This window comes from Schistocerca gregaria, chromosome 4 (genome assembly GCF_023897955.1).
Source record: "Schistocerca gregaria isolate iqSchGreg1 chromosome 4, iqSchGreg1.2, whole genome shotgun sequence".
In the NCBI taxonomy this organism is placed as follows: Eukaryota; Metazoa; Arthropoda; class Insecta; order Orthoptera; family Acrididae; genus Schistocerca; species Schistocerca gregaria.
The window spans coordinates 633,192,391-633,210,459 of NC_064923.1; the positions used below are offsets into that span (position 1 = coordinate 633,192,391).

The 18,069-nt window shown below is 43.0% G+C and overlaps 1 protein-coding gene across 9 annotated transcripts in view; it reads left to right on the forward strand.

The window, feature by feature from the left end:
• LOC126267249 (uncharacterized) overlaps positions 1–18,069 on the forward strand; it is a 698,963-nt gene that overhangs the window by 634,100 nt on the left and 46,794 nt on the right. The gene's annotated exons all lie outside the window — the stretch shown is intronic.

The following is an 18,069-nucleotide window of genomic DNA, read 5'->3' on the forward strand; positions in this document are numbered from 1 at the left end:
AAGGCACACGAACTGTATGACGACGTTTGAAGCGTCACGTCGATCATTGTTGCATCTTTCCTTGACGTGGTTGCATACAGACGCGTACAGTGGTATGTCCAAATACAACATTGGACAGAGGAGTGACACCTCGTCATCTTTTCAGACGAATTCCTGTTTTGTGCACAGTGTCACGAAGGGCGCATTCATTTCTGAAGGTTGCAAGAAGAACGAACTTTGATGGATTGAACTGCGTTCCTCGTCTTCATACGGGTCGCGTGCTTCGTGTAGTTAGAGGTGTCACTCAGTATGCTACACGATCACCTCTGGTTCGAATTGTCGGCAATCTGCACAGCAGCCGTTACATTTCTGACGTATTAAGACTGATGGCTGCGCCCTGTTAGAGGCCTCTGTGGGTTGTGTTTCAGCAAGATAACGTAAGATCGCAGGGTGCCCGCGGAGTCCTGCCCTACCTTGGTACAGAAGGCGTGCGGCTGTAGCCCTGGCCATCATGTTCTTCAGACCTCTCTGTAGTCATGACGCGCTCAGAGACCGGCACGCCACTACTCGCCAATTATTACAGTTGATGAACACTGTCTTACAGTTGAGAGAGCGTGGCATGGCGTATCTGTATCAGATCGTTAGAGATTATTTCGACTCGTTCAAAAATGGCTCTAAGCACTATGGGACTCAACATCTGAGGTCATCAGTCCCCTTGACTTAGAACTACTTAAACCTAACTAAGCTAAGGCCATCACACACATCCATGCTCGAGGCAGGATTCGAACCTGCGACCGTAGCAGCAGTGCGGTTCTGGACTGAAGTGCCTAGAACCGCTCGGCCACACACCGGCCGGCAGTCCGACTCGTGCCTAGCCAGCTTAGGAGCGGTTGTCGGTACTAAAGATGGAAGCACCGTGCGCTAAATTTCGCACATTGTTCGTGTCCAAATCCTCTACACATTTAATCACGTATTCCTCCTTCTATACTGTATATACTGAGTAAAAAGTCGTTAACTGCAAGCAAGCTGAATTTGTCATTCCCATCACCAGGTATCTCCACTGAAAATAAATAAAATTACATAACTATGTAGTGCCATTCAGCTAACCTACCGCTATCATTTTATGCAGTTCGCAATGTTATAGCTGGCCTTCAGAAACAATGCACAAGATTTTGATTATTCTCTCGTTCGCTAGCATACTATTATCTCTACACAAAAAGTTAGCAAGATCTTTTTTGAACGAAATTTAGTGTACCTACATTTTTTACTGTGATACGTTTTCTTTCGCTGGAGGTCACGGTCTTCGAGTTATTCAAGAAAAACGTTCAAAAAGTGACCTTCAAACGCACTTCCCTCTCCCACACTCAGCCACAGCGGCCAGGATTTCTAGTATGTTGTTCATGGCACTACCTCCTAGCACTGTAGAAATATTTTCGACTGCGTGAATTATTTCCCACATTTTGCTTTTTTTTGTCTGCATTAACTAGCCTTATTGCACCATCGGCTTATTCGAGCACTTACTAATCATAAAATTGAAATATTATATAAATTGAAGGTGGAGGGGACGTCGGTATCTATGCCCAAACTATTGTTTTCAGTGTTGGTTTCCTGTTCACTGCTCACAGTAACCTGCTCTCTGTCCAACTTTCCTCTTCATAACGAGTCCTACTCCCGTTACATTTTCTGCTGGTGTTGATATTACCCTATAATCCTCTGACCAGAAATCCTTGTCTTGTTTCCACTTCACTTCACTGACCCCCTCTACATCTAGATTGAGCCTTGATATTACCCCTCAGAGATTTTCTGTCTTTTCTACCACGTACAAACTTCAGACATGCCACGCCCCAACTCGTAGAACGTTACCCTTTCGTTGGTTATTCAAACTTTTTCTCATGATCACCTCTCACTTGGCAGTACCCTCCCGTAGAACCGAAGGGGGGACTACTCCGGAATCTTTTGCCAATGGTGAGATCATCACGACATTTTTTTCAGTTACAGGCTATATGTCCTGTGGATACAAATTATGTCTCTTTAATGCCTTCTGAATCCTCAAGCCATTGATCATTGCTGATTCTTCCGCCTTTTAGAAGCAGTTTCCTACTTCAAGCATAAGAGGGTGCCCTAAACATCTGTCCGCTCCTCCCCTCTCTTTAACAAGGCCGTTGGCAGAACAAGTGTGACTTCTTATGCCAGATGTCACCGACCGCCATTCCTGGCGATTTTTCTTCAACGTATGAACGCATGCAACAAGAAACGCTTCACCTTCGACAACCAGCCATGAACTGCCAACAGTGATAAACTCTGTCGTGGACACATCGCTGACGACTGTGTATTGTTTTTCAGGGTAGCGCTACCGACGTCTATGTTGTCTTGGAAATAAAAACCACTTTTCTTGCTGCATTGTGTTTCATTTCTTCCAGACGCGTTTCGCCTTTTACTTTAAGGCATCTTCAGTTGAATCTAGAATGAAATAGTTTTCTTCTGATATGCAATATTTGTGGATTATAAAACAGTTGTTTTGTTTTTTTTCTTTTTTTTACATAAATAAATGATTACCTACTTGGCATCTGCGTTTCCTGTCATCCTGTCACCTGGTTGCATTTTGGAGATCGCACTATAACTCCACTTGCGAAACATAAGCACATTTTCACGTCACAAACATTTTCCTTCGCAATTTTCGTATTCCTTACGCTAGTAGTACTCCACAGTAACTAACACCCACTGTAAGTTCTGAACAACAAGAGGGTCAAGAGGGTCATTACAGCAGCCCCGCCCCCCCCCCCCCCCTCCCCCAAGAGACTAGGTTTCCAGATGAAGATGTCATGGAATCTGAAGGATGTAGAATTCACAAAGGAAAACATGGTATGACGATTATGGAGAAGCACACTTCCTGGGAACTGGTTTTACAGTACATCACAAATGGACTATAAGAATACTTGCCTTATCCTCGACCAATGACGAAACCTCAGTAATATCCTTCAGATCCTACAATAGGGGGTACTACCTGGATAATTTTCATACACTAATCAACGAATGTAACAGGAAAAATCCAGGGACCACAGACAATTACTGCGCTACCCTCGAGGTAAGGTCCTAGGTAAGGTCCAGGGTCACCATACGACGGCACTGCTACGAGATTTCAACGCCCAGGTCGGGACAGAAAAGAGATACCGGAAGGTTGTTGGAAGATACGCTCCTCATATCAGAACTAACAAGAATGACGAATACTTAATAAGCATTTGCACCAAATATGGACTATTCCTGATGTTCGCGACCTTTCAACACCTACCAAAGAAGGCCATCATGAGACGCAGCCCAGGCAGCGTGCTTGGTGAGTTTGAGATCGACCACATAGCAATAGATGGTCAGAGCCATTGCTACGTTGTGAATCTCAAGGTACCTAGAGGGGCTAACATGGATTCCGACCTCTGATCAATGTGAATATAAAGCCGCTAAAAAAGTCAATAAGATGCCAGTGAAGAATAATAACCCTAGATTTGATACCACGAAATTTGAAAATGGTAGTACTAGCTAACAAGAGAGACTGAACCAAAATATCAACAGGCTGAATGTCTATACAAACTGGAACCAACTTTGGGATCCTGTAGTAGCAACAGCGTCTCAGACGCTGAAAACTTGCCGAGAGAATTGAGTCACTTACGAAAAGATTTTATGGAAAACGGCTACAACAACAAACAGACTTCACAAGCAACGTCATCCAAGCCTCAAAAGAAGAAGACCTCTGAAGACGACACCAAGCAGGTTGAATTCTTACTGTTTTGTGGTTCGACAACAGGGAAGATTAGTCGGTTCCTGAAGAGGCATAAAATTGACACAATCTTCAGGCCTCCGGCAAAGATCCGGCAACTAATGAAATCTGTGAAAGACGATGTAGGCCTCAGAACGCCAGGAATGTACAAGATACCGTGTGGATGCGGGCAGATCTATGTGGCCAGACTGTTCACACTATTGAACAGCGACGCATAGAACATAAAAGGTGTTACCGTCTGCGGTATCCCGAAAAGTCAGCTGTAGCAGAACATGCTCTGGAAAACGGACACCGAATTGCATTCGATGAGACGTCTACGGACTAAACGGACTAATGGCTTCTGGGATATCGTGATAAAGGAGGCCAGGCCATAGAGATTAGAATTTCTGACATCACCGTCAATAGAGACGGTGGGTTGCAGCTGAGTACAGCGTGGGACCGGTGTTGAGGGAGTTGAAGCGGGCCCGGCGGTCGCGCGGCCAAAACTGATCATCAGTGACGTCACGAGCGACGGCGCAGCTATATAAGCACGGCAATGACAACCACACGACAGTCATCCACTTGACAATGGCAGAGGAGATCTCTGCCGAAAGCTCCTGGGCAGTAAACCACTTGACGCGGCTTGAAACCCAAGAATGTATTATTAAAGTCACAGGCATGTTTGATGGAGAGAGAGTGTAACAAGAATGTTGAAAAATCTTAGTAGGTAGAACACGAAGCAAGACGCCGTACATCTCTCAAGAAGCTGCTTGGGAAACCCCAAGACTCATGTTTCAGCGTAGAAACCACGTATGTTCTTCACCCTGCTATGTTTCCATCCCCTAGAGATCGAGCAGACAAAAGAATGGAAATAACAGCTCGGACAGAGGCGCAGAAGTATTCACTTTTTCTACACTCCTGTGAATGGAAGAGGAACAGGCTTTCAAATTGCGTGGTTCGGCTAAAAGCACCGTTCGCGCAGTACAGCTGAAAATAAAATATAACACCGTGAAATACTGTTTTTTCTGTAACAATGGACCACACAAGAAAGAGGAAAAACTCATTTACGTAAGGCATGAGTTTACGTTACAAAGCAGGTATGTTTCATTCGCAGTTTACAGTTTTGCGGGAATATTCAAAATTGTGTACTACTCTAAAATTATCTACTCAATGTTGTTTGTCTTGAAGGACAATATTAGATATTATTTCACTGTTTTCGCGTTATTTAATTTTTTGAGTAATAATTCTTTGTTTTTATTCTGAACGTAAAACGCATGTCTTATTACACTACTGGCCATCACAATTGCTACACCACGAAGATAAAGTGCTACAGACGCAAAATTTGACACACAGAAAGAAGATGCTGTGATATGCAAATGATTAGCTTTTCAGAGCATTCACACAAGGTTGGCGCTGGTGGCGACACCTACAACGTGCTGACACGAGGAAAGTTTCCAACGGTTTTCTCATACACAAACAGCAGTTGGCCGGCGTTGCCTGCTGAAACGTTGTTGTGATGCCTTGTGTAAGGAGGAGAAATGCGTACCATCACGTTTCCGACTTCGATAAAGGTCGGATTGTAGCCTATCGCGATTGCGGTTTATCGTATCGCGACATTGCTGCTTGCGTTGGTGGGAGAACCAATGACTGTTAGTAGAATATGGAATCGGTGGGTTCAGGAGGGTAATACGGAACGCCGTGCTGGATCCAAACGGCCTCGTATCACTAGCATTCGAGATGACAGGCACCTTATCCGCATGGCTGTAACGGATCGTGCAGCCACGCCTCGATCCCTGAGTCAACAGATGGGGACGTTTTCAAGACAACAACCATCTGCACGAACAGTTCGACGACGTTTGCAGCAGAATGGACTATCAGCTCGGAGACCATGACTGCGGTTCCTCTTGACGCTGTATCACAGACAGGAGCAACTGCGATCGTGTACTGAACGACGAACCTGGGTGCACGAATGGCAAAAAGGCATTTTTTTTCGGTTTAATCCAGGTTTTATTTACAGCATCGTGATGGTAGCATCCGTGTTGTGCGGCAACGCGGTGAACGCGCATTGGAAGCGTGTATTCGTCTTCGCTATACTGGCGTATCGTCCGGCGTGATGGTATGGGGTGCCATTGGTCACCTCTTGTTCGCATTGACGGCACTTTGAAAAGTGGGCGTTACATTTCACATATGTTACGACCCCTGGCTCTAAGCTTCATTCGATCCCTGCGAAACCCTACATTTCAGCAGGATAACGAACGACCGCATGTTGCAGGTCCTGTACGGGCCTTTCTGGATACAGAAAATGTTCGACTGCTGCCCTGGCCAGCACGTTCCCCAGATCTCTCAACAAATGAAAGCATCTGGTCAATGGTGGGCGAGCAAGTGGCTCGTCACAATACTCCAGTCACTACTCTTGATGAACTGTGGTATCGTGTTGATGCTACATGCGCAGTTGTACCTGCACGCTCCATCAAAGCTCTGTTTGAGTCAAATCCCAGGCCTATCAAGGCGGTTATTACAGCCAGAGGTGGTTGTTCTGGGTACTGATTTCTCAGGATCTACTTACACTAATTGCGTGAAAATGTAATCACATGTCAGTTCTAGTATAATATATTTGTCCAATGAATACCCGTTTATCATCTGCATTTCTTCTTGGTGTAGAAATTTTAATGGCCAGGACTGTAGTTAAATAAATATTCTCATAGGAAACAGATGGTTTTGTATTTAATTAAAATGTACCTTAGGTAGTATGCAGCCTTTGTTACTTTCATTGATCTACATCTACGTAAATACTCCATAAGCCACCGTATGCTCCGTGGCGGAGGGTACCACTACTAGTACTTCCTTTCATGTTCCACACACAAGAAGAGCGAGGAAAACATGACTGCCTGCATGACTTCGTACGAGTCCTAATTTCTTTTGTCTTCGTTGTCCTTATGCGAAATGTACGTCAGCTACAGGAGAATCGTTCAAGTCAGCGTCAAGTGCCGGTTCTCTAAATGTTCTCAATAGTCTTCCTCGAAAAGAACGTTGCCTTCCCTCCAGGTATTCCGATTGGAGTTCCCGAATCATCCTAACAGTACGTACTTGCGTGGTGATCGAACCTAACGGTAACAAATCTAGCAGCCCCGCCTCCGAAATGCGTTGATGCGGATCACCAACACTACAGCAGTGGTCAATAAGGGTCGCACTATTATCGTACCATGGGTATCCTTCACCGACGAACCACACGTTCCTAAAATTCTCCCAATCAAACGAAGTCGACCATTCGCATATGCAACGTTACGCCTACACATTCAATCACTGTGACTGTGTCAAGCAGCGCACTGTTGGTGTCATAATCAAGCATTATGAGAGTGTTTTTCCCATTCATCTGCATTTATTTTTAAGTTTCTACGTTTAGAGCTAGCTTCTACTCAAAACACCAACTGCAGATTTTCTCTAACTCGTATCCTCCAACAGTCGCCCAACGACGGCATCTTCCCGTACAGCACAGCATCATGAGCAGACAACCGCAGATTGCCGCTCACCCTGTCCATCAAATCATTTATGTTTGCAGGGTGTAGCAGCGGTACTAACGCTCTTCCCTGGGCACATCTGACGATACCCTCGTCTCAGATGAAGACTCGCCGTCGAGGAAAACGTACTGGCTTCCATTACTTAAGAATTCTTCGAGCCACTCACATATGCTGGAGCCTTTGTTAACTTCTATAGCGGGATACCGTGTCAACCGCTTCAGAAAATTTAGGAATGTGGAATCTGCCTGTTGTCCTTCATCCACGGTTCGCAGGATATCAAGTGAGAAAAGGACAAGCTGAGTTTCGCAAGAGCGTCGGTGCAGATTTGTGGACAGACGCTTTGCCGTCTCAATGAAATTTATTATATTCGAACTGAGAATATCTTCAAGAATTCTGCAGGAAACTGATGTTAAGAATATTGGTTTGTGATTTTGCGGGTCCATTCGTTTACCCTTCTTAACACAAGAGTCAAGTGTGCTTTTATTTATTTTATTTATTTATTTATTTATTTATGCATTTATTTTACCTGGCAAGATTAGGGCCTTCAGGCCCCCTCTTACACCTAACCAGGCATACTCAGATTGAACGAGTTACAGTTTCTACTTAACATTAAGGACATATAGCCTATTATGCAGTATTGATGTTAAAGAAAAAAAATAGATATCATAACAGTAGTACAATGATAATTATAACAATAAAAATAATTATAACAAACAATAATAATAGTAATAATAATAATAATAGTAATAGTAATAATAGTAATAATAATAATAATAATAATGACTATGTATATGAAAGTAAACATACTTTTCTTTTCTGAATGTCAGTCACATTGTTAGTTGGGAATTTTCTCGTTATGTTCTTGCAGCTTGTGAGTTATTCTCATCGAGCAGAGACATAAGGCGATAGAATGGGGTGAAAGAGATATATAAGAGGTAGATAGGTTAGAGGAAGAGAAATAGAACGGTAAAATTCGAAGCTGTGATGGAGAGGAGAAAGAAAGAGATGGGAGGGGCACAAGAATGGTGGCTATACCGTCCCTAAAATGTATGTTTTGAGTTCCCTCTTGAATGTTGAGTAGTTCTGGATAAGACGCAGATCACAGGGGAGCGCGTTCCATAGTCGTATGGCTGAGATGGAGAATGACACGGAGAAAGATTTTGTATTATGTAAAGGTACAGCCAAGATGATAGACGTATCAATGCTTTTCTCCAGTCAGTTAGGACTTTGTGCTGGGCAAGAGATTTATGATAAATGTAAAACCACCTGTGATTCCATCCGGACCTAACTTTTTTAGTTGCTTATCTACGGCAGGGATGCCTACTAGTATGTCCTCCACATGCTTAAACAAAGCTAGGTTCAGAGCTGGCTCTGCGGCGGGCCGAAGGCTGGGGGGACGGGGGGGGGGGGGGGGGGGGGAGGGGACAGCAATAGTGCCACTGCCCAGGGATGCAGGTTTTATATGGTTCCAAAAGGCTGAATTAAACAAGACAACGAAAGCTTTGCGTAAATGAATAAGTGTCAGAATAGGCTGGAAATACAAATCGTTCATAAAATCTGACACCATACTGTAAATTGTCTACTGTGATATGAAAGAGGTGACAAATCAAGCGCTGGATTTGGTCACCATGGGTGCGTCTTTCAAGATAGCAAAACTTGTTAATGGCAATGTGGGAACTAAGTTTCTACCGTGTGCCTTCACAACACTGAAATGCACCTACGTCACCTTGAACGGCCCTACAGAAGCGAAAAACTTTATAATAAAGAAGTCAAGATAAATATTAGCGTTTGATGGCCAAACGGTTGCTATACACCAAACTTAAACATCTGTAGCAGTATCGCTGATAAAAATACTTCGTAGTAGATAAATAAAGACTAAGGAAAATACGCACAGCCGTTACATACCACAGACTTTTCAGTCCAAACTTGATGATTAAGTGGCGCACACACATGGAAAGATGCATGGAATCTTTTCCGGCTACTCCCTCCCCTTTGGGTATTCCATTAATACTACACTCCTGGAAATTGAAATAAGAACACCGTGAATTCATTGTCCCAGGAAGGGGAAACTTTATTGACACATTCCTGGGGTCAGATACATCACATGATCACACTGACAGAACCACAGGCACATAGACACAGGCAACAGAGCATGAACAATGTCGGCATTAGTACAGTGTATATCCACCTTTCGCAGCAATGCAGGCTGCTATTCTCCCATGGAGACGATCGTAGAGATGCTGGATGTAGTCCTGTGGAACGGCTTGCCATGCCATTTCCACCTGGCGCCTCAGTTGGACCAGCGTTCGTGCTGGACGTGCAGACCGCGTGAGACGACGCTTCATCCAGTCCCAAACATGCTCAATGGGGGACAGATCCGGAGATCTTGCTAGCCAGGGTAGTTGACTTACACCTTCTAGAGCACGTTGGGTGGCACCGGATACATGCGGACGTGCATTGTCCTGTTGGAACAGCAAGTTCCCTTGCCGGTCTAGGAATGGTAGAACGATGGGTTCGATGACGGTTTGGATGTACCGTGCACTATTCAGTGTCCCCTCGACGATCACCAAAGGTGTACGGCCAGTGTAGGAGATCGCTCCCCACACCATGATGCCGGGTGTTGGCCCTGTGTACCTCGGTCGTATGCAGTCCTGATTGTGGCGCTCACCTGCACGGCGCCAAATACGCATACGACCATCATTGGCACCAAGGCAGAAGCGACTCTCATCGCTGAAGACGACACGTCTCCATTCGTCCCTCCATTCACGCCTGTCGCGACACCACTGGAGGCGGGCTGCACGATGTTGGGGCGTGAGTGGAAGACGGCCTAACGGTGTGCGGGACCGTAGCCCAGCTTCATGGAGACGGTTGCGAATGGTCCTCGGCGATACCCCAGGAGCAACAGTGTCCCTAATTTGCTGGGAAGTGGCGGTGCGGTCCCCTAAGGCACTGCGTAGGATCCTACGGTCTTGGCGTGCATCCGTACGTCGCTGCGGTCCGGTCCCAGGTCGACGGGCACGTGCACCTTCCGCCGACCACTGGCGACAACATCGATGTACTGTGGAGACCTCACGCCCCACGTGTTGAGCAATTCGGCGGTACGTCCACCCGGCCTCCCGCATGCCCACTATACACCCTCGCTCAAAGTCCGTCAACTGCACATACGGTTCACGTCCACGCTGTCGCGGCATGCTACCAGTGTTAAAGACTGCGATGGAGCTCCGTATGCCACGGTAAACTGCCTGACACTGACGGCGGCGGTGCACAAATGCTGCGCAGCTAGCGCCATTCGACGGCCAACACCGCGGTTCCTGGTGTGTCCGCTGTGCCGTGCGTGTGATCATTGCTTGTACAGCCCTCTCGCAGTGTCCGGAGCAAGTATGGTGGGTCTGACACACCGGTGTCAGTGTATTCTTTTTTCCATTTCCAGGAGTGTATTTACATTACTGCCTTTCTTGCCACGCTCCTGTACATTTTTTTTCTTTTCTGTAACTTCTTTTAAGTGTTCCGTCATTCCCCTTTCTTTCCCGGTGATGAAACGATAATCAGTAGATATCAGTACTAAAATCATATTGAAAAAATCTCACATTTTTTTGGATCTGAAGCACGATCTATTTATCCTGTTTCATAGTATTTCACATTGTTTGAGTTCCAACAGCTTCGTATAGGAGTTAATTGGTGCTTTCCGCTATAGTAAATAAATATATGAAAATAGTATCTGTTCTTTCGGTTATGGATACAGATACCATCGCAGACCATGAGCTCTCTTAGAATGAAATGATAATTAAATCAAGACCCTAAGCTGTCGACAGGCGTTGATATACCCAGGGGCACTACGAATGTAGTGTGTGGACATTAAGTTGGGAATGTCGATCTCACGAGTAGTGTGCATGGGATAAATTCCTGCAGTCGCACTATCTCCTCTGTGCCCTCGGTGGCTCAGATGGATAGAGCGTCTGCCATGTAAGCAGGAGATCCGTTGTTCGAGTCCCGGTCGGGACACACGTTTTCAACTGTCCCCATTGATGTATATCAACGCCTGTCGACAGCTTAGGGTCTTGATTTAATTATCATTTCATTACAGTAAATAAAGATCTATCGAAACAGCTTGTTTTGATCCGTAAATAGAGTTCTTGGCATGTCGGAAAGCACGCATTCTTGATATTCGACAATAGCTGATTTTCTCCTATGTACTAAGCATACACTAAATAGGTACTGATGATTTATCCGCTTTTTTTCAATAAATGAAGCATTTATATGTGACTCGCCATCCTTTTACGTTCCACTTTGTATGCTCTACCGATACCACCAATGCAGTTCTCAGCTATGCTGGTTGCTACACGTCTCGCACTGCACGCTCCCCACTATTCAGGAACGAGAAAAAGTGAACAGATTTTAGTTATACACTCTGCTAGTCACATAACTTAATTTTCGTTGACATATTAAATTTTTGAGTTATAATTCAAAACGTATTACACTGTAAAGGTTTTACTGACAGGTGCCCCGAACCTGGTCTTAAAGACTAAGTGTGGATTTTGAAAATAAAATGTCGTGGATGAAGGACATTGTGAAAAAGGTTCACTGTGTCTGAAAATGCAACGAGGTGGCTGAACCGGGGGAGGGTGGGAGGGGAACGCAGGCACTTGAAATAATCACATGTGGAAGCAAAATCCCTGTTCAGGTGCTGGCTATATTTGCACGATTCTCCTGCGTGAACAATTTCTTAAACGTGAAATTTAAAACGTCCTATCTTATATTTCCACACCATACTGGTCAACGAGTGACTGCAAAAAGCCTTCGACCTGCTTAGCAGGGACGAACAGTTTGTTTCTGTATAGATGAACCGGGAAAAAGTTTAAAGATTGTATTACGCTTCTCCATCTACATCTACATCTCCATCTACATCCACACTCCGCAATCCACCTGACGGTGTGTGGTGGAGGGTACCTTGAGTACCTATCGGTTCTCCCTTCTATTCCAGTCTCTTATTGTTCGTGGAAAGAAGGATTGTCGGTATGCTTCTGTGTGGGCTCTAATCTCTCTGATTTTATCCTCATGGTCTCTTCGCGAGATATACATAGCAGGGAGCAATATACTGCTTGGTTCCTCGGTGAATGTTCTCGAAACTTCAACAAAAGCCCTTACCGAGCTACTGAGCGTCTCTCCTGCAGAGTCTTCCACTGGAGTTTATCTGTCATCTCCGCAACGCTTCCGCGATTACTAAATGATCCTGTTAGGAAGGGCGCTGCTCTCCGTTGGATCTTCTCTATCTCTTCTATCAACCCTACCTGGTACGGATACCACACTGCTGAGCAGTATTCAAGCAGTGGGCGAACAAGCGTACTGTAACCTACTTCCTTTGTTTTCGGATTGCATTTCCTTAGGATTCTTCCAGTGAATCTCAGTCTGGCATCTGCTTTACCGATGATCAACTTTATATGATCGTTCCATTTTAAATCACTCCTAATGCGCACTCCCAGATAATTTATGGAATTAACTGGTTCCAGTATTTAACTGTTTTTCTTGTTTATTTAGCTGTTTAACACAAGTGGGAGGAGAGTGGCCCGGGTAATGATGTAATGTAGTGTGTGGAAGGACAGAGAGGAGAGGATGGCTAGCTATGGGAGACGTGTGGGCGACGTTTTGTTGAGTTGAGAATGGGGCGGAGTGGGAATAGTCATATACGGGGGATCACCTAATGCATTTGCCCAAGGACCCACATAACCGTATTTACACCCCTGTGACACATAAGCAGTTTGCAAAAACATGCCTCACAAAAAACTTTTTCGACACTACTGCCTCAAGTACTAATTGTTGCCCTTTGGTTCCTAGGCTCAAAATATTTTAGGATCCAATGCCGTGTGTATAATTGTAACAAAAGATCTGGACGCCCTGTAGATATCCTCTTGGATTCTTGACACACATAGCAGTCGTGTTTTCCGTGGCAACGTAGCAGCACAGTGGATTCAGTGAGGCATTTTGTTTGAACAGAGACCCTCTGTCTTGACCCACAGAGGCATAGACTGCCATACAGCTGACGCAGAGTTCGGAAGTACTGATCTTTAGGCCTAGCACTTGCACGGTCTTCGAAAACTGGGTGCAGACTCCTTAGATTACATTCAGATGATTAGGGCTAACTGTGGCCCAGGGACATACAGAATTGTTGTTAATTATCTGACAATTTCGTGAGGCTGTATTTCCAGTTTCTCAAAGAAGCTAGTTCAAGATTTCTGCTATATTGGGTCCATTGATGGTCCAGTTTTCATCAGACCTTCTAAAGTAGATCTGACATGATGTGTTTGGATGTGTTTGGTAGTGGTTTTTCATCCTTCTCGGTTTCAGTGACCTCACTGGAAACAGAAAGACACAGGATTTACCCTTAATGTAACTTCCACCAGTATGCAAGAAACCATCTACTGAAAGGGACAGCGAGTTCGGCAGTCACGTGCAGAAATTGTCTTATGCCGATACAAAACCAGTGTCAGTTTAGGTGGGCTCTTGTCATGTTGGAAAATAAGAGCCTGTCCTCCCTCCCCTACTAAAAGCTTGGCATCAACCAATGTTTCAATAAGTACACGCCCTATCGAATCCTCTCAGCGAAGAAGAATGGGTCAACACAAATCATTTAGAAGCAGCACCAAACACGTATACTTTTTGACCGTCACCTTCTCTACTAAAGAGTCCCTGAGAAAGCACGGCGGTTCTGAATTGCGTAATATATTTTTGTTTATCGATTGGCCACATTCATTGTGTATCATTTCGATTTACATAAAAATTGTATTGTTGCTTCATTCTGAATCTCTCACATTTCTTCCATGTGTGTCTAATCAAGCAGTTTAGAATTGAGCAAAGGGTGCTAATAGAGAAAACATTTTACGAAACAACTGTTACACTTCTTCGCATCCTTCTATGGCATGAGAGCTATGGGGAGTCGGGGGGGGGGGGGGGGAGGTTCCCTTGCCCTCAACTATGGGAGTCATATTTTCTGCAGACTACATAAAGATGCAGTAGTATCGTACCTCAGTAAGCAACTATAAACATTTACCTCTGGAGAGGAGCATGTAGAAGAACTGTGGCTCAGGTTTAAACGAATAGTTAACCCGATTTTTCACTTCGTAGATACATACAGACAGACATACTTACATTAATACTTTTTCCATAGATCATGAATACATTTCGTAATGATGTGGAAGGTATTTCTTTAAAATAAGTTTTCTTTACACAACATCACTATTTTTTTTACTACTTCATATTCAAGAATTCATCTACTGAGTAGGAGGATTTGCCATTCAGAAATTCTTTATTTTTTTTAAATGTTGGTTGTCTGTCTGTCAGACTTTTAATGCTATTTGGCAAATGACCAAAGATTTTTGTGGCAGCGTAATTAACCCCTTTCTGTGCCAAAGTCAGATTTAACCCAGAACAGTGAAGATCATCCTTTCTTCTAATGTTGTAGCTATACACCTCCCTGTTGTTTTTGAATTGGCATCACTTATTAATAACAAATTTCATAAGTGAACATTTATCTTGCGAAGGTACTGTGAATATCAAATGTTCAAATGCGTGTGAATTTCTAAGGGACCAAACTGCTGAGGCCATCGGTCCCTAGACTTGCACACGTCTTAAACTAAATTATGCCAAGTGCAACACATACACACTTATGCCTGAGATAGGACGCGAACCTCCGGCGGGAGGGGCGTGCAGTCCGTGACATGGCGCCTCAAACCGCTCGCCAATCCGTACTGTGAATATCGCGAGTTTCTTAAATAGATGTCTGAAAGATGTTCTCGGGTGGGATCCAGCTTTTATTCTGATTACACACTTTCGTACAATGAATACATTTTCTCTTAATACAGAATTATCCCAAAATATGATGCCACGTGAAAGCAGTGAATGAAAATAGACGTGTTAGGCTAATTTACTGATATGTTTATCACTAAAATTTGCAATAACCCTAATAGCAGAAGTAACTGAACCTAACTGTTTCAGCAGATCATCAATGTGTTCCTTCCAGTTCAATTTCTAATCAGTGCGCGCACCAGAAATTTTGAATATTCTGCCTTAGCAACAGACTTCTAGTCATAGTCCATATTTGTCAATGGTGTTACGCCATTTACTGGACAGGAATTTATATACTATGTTTTCTCAAAATTTAGTGAGACTCCACGTTTCTGAAAGACCTTATTTACAATTTCACCATCTGATTCTTGTTTGTTGGGTATGACTACTATACGTGTATCATCAGCAAAAAGAACTAGCTTTGCATCTTCATAAATACAGGGTGAAAAGTCATTAATATATATTAAGAGCAATAAGCTACTTAAGACTAAACTCTGTGGGACACTGTTCTTGATACATCCCCAGTTAGAGGACTCTGCTGATTTTTGCAGGCTATCGGTACTGTTAATTTCAACCTTCTGCATGCTTCAAGTTAAATATGAATTAAACCATTTGTGCATTGCCCCACTCATATCACAATACTTAAGCTTATCTAGAAGAATATCATGATTCACACAATCAGAAGTCTTTTAGACATCACAAAGTATCCCAATGGGTGATGTTCAGATATTCAAAGCATTTAGCATTCGATCAGTGAAAGCATATATAGCATATTCTGTTGAAAAGCCTTTCTGAAAACAAAACTGACTTTTTGTTAGTACTTCATTTTACAAATATGTGATGCTGCTCTTCAATACATTACTTTATCAAGAATTATGGATAAAGCTGTCAGAAGTGATACTGGGTAGTAGTTGTTAGTATCAGATCTATCCCCTTTTTTTATGCAATGGGTTAACAATAGCATATTTCAGTCCATCTGGAAAAATGCTCTATTTCAGTGAGCTACTGCAAATGTGGCTGAGAATCCTACTTATCTGTTGGGAACAAGCTTTTAGTACTTTGTTGTAAATGCCATCAATTCCATGTTAGCTTTTACTTTTGAGTGAATTTATTATTTTCCTTATTTCTGTAGGAGAGGTGGGTTGAATTTCAATTTTATCATACTGCATGGGTACTGCGTCTTCCATACACTGCCTTGCATTTTCTAATGAACAGTGGGATCCTATTTCCTCTACAACACTTAAAAAATGATTATTAAAATATTTTCTACTACTGACTCCTCCACAACTAACTTTTCATTGAGTCTGATAGAAATACATTCTTCGTGTGCTCTCAGTTGTCCTGTTTCCCTTTCAACAATCTTCCAAATGGTTTTAATTTTATTTTCAGATGTGCTAGTCTCAGACATAATACAGATAATTCTTGATTTCTTAATAACTTTTCTTAATACAGTGCACTAGTTTTTATAATGTTTTACTGTTTCTGGATCATTACTCCTCCTAGCTATGAGATACATTTCCCTTTTCTGTTTACAAGATTTTTTTTCCTTTCGTAAGCCATGGCTTTTTAGATGGTTTCTTACTATTATATTTCACTGTTTATTAGGAAATTGTTTTCAAATAAACTCACAAAAGTATCATGAAAAAGGTTGAATTTTAAATTAGCATCAGGTTCCCTGTACACCATACCCCAGTCTAACTGTTGCAAGCTTTCCCTAAAATTTTCAGTTGTTAAATCGTTAACTGAATGCGCGATTTTGGAGGACTGTTTTGCATTACTGTATGGAGCTATATCATATACTGTAAGTAGCTGTGCATCATGATCAGACAGACCATTCTTAACCGGAAAAGTTTTTATCTTAGTCTATAAAAACATTATGTATCATTGTGGTGCTTTCCTGCGCCACCTGAGTAGGAAAATCAATAACTGACGTCGAATTGAAAGAACCAAGTAATACTTCAAGATCAAGCTTTATATCGGACTATTTCAGAAGATCTACATTGAAATCACCACGGACAATAATTAGCTTCCCTCAGTCTGACAGACAGCACGCCAAAGAATCCAAATTTTTCAGAACTAGTTGAAAATTTAACGATGGAGACCTATATACAGCAACAATTATAAAAGTACCATTATTTACTTTAAGCTCACATGCACATGCTTCTGTATGTTGCTCTACACAATTTTTTTTAGTTTCGAGATTATTCACACTGTGACAGAGTTTAACATATATGGCAGTTCCTCCTCTCTCCATGGTGTCTCTACTTGCATGTTTTGAAAGCTTACATCCACCTACATTTACCATTTCCGTGCCTGTGACTATATGATATTCAGACAGGCATAGTACTTCCATTCCACCTTCAGTTTCTAAATATTCTAAACAAACCATAAGCTCGTCTACTTCGTTATTTAATTCCCTGATATCCTGATGCAATATACTAACATTATTTTGCACTGCGCTTTTATAAGAATCTTGTGACATACTAAAATTATTTTTCACTGTACTATTATGAGAATCTTGTGATATTTTAACATCTCTAGTACCTGCATGTCTGAGCTCTTCATTAAGCTTAATTTCAGTCAATGTTAAATGACTGACACTGATCTTAACCTAAAACAGAGGTACTCCAATGAGTATCAGAGCCCCCACTATTAAAGTTTTTGATTTCAGCCCAGCCAATTAACTCCTGTCTTTCCTACTGAGATGCAGACCTTGTCTTATGAAGTCCCACCTACCAATACCACCAATAGGAACAAAATCTGTGCCTGACAAAGTATCCGCCCAAAGCAGCTGATCTAGCTCCATATTGACCCTCCTGACAGAGCTGTTCAATTGGGATCCGCATGAAAGCAGGAACCAAGCCAATAATTGTCTGGTTCGTTGCACATGCTATTTTTACCAGGTCACACTCAATATTGTCGTCCTGATCCCGATCAATTATGTTCCCCGCTCCATGCCCTACCACAACGTGATCCTGCTTTGTA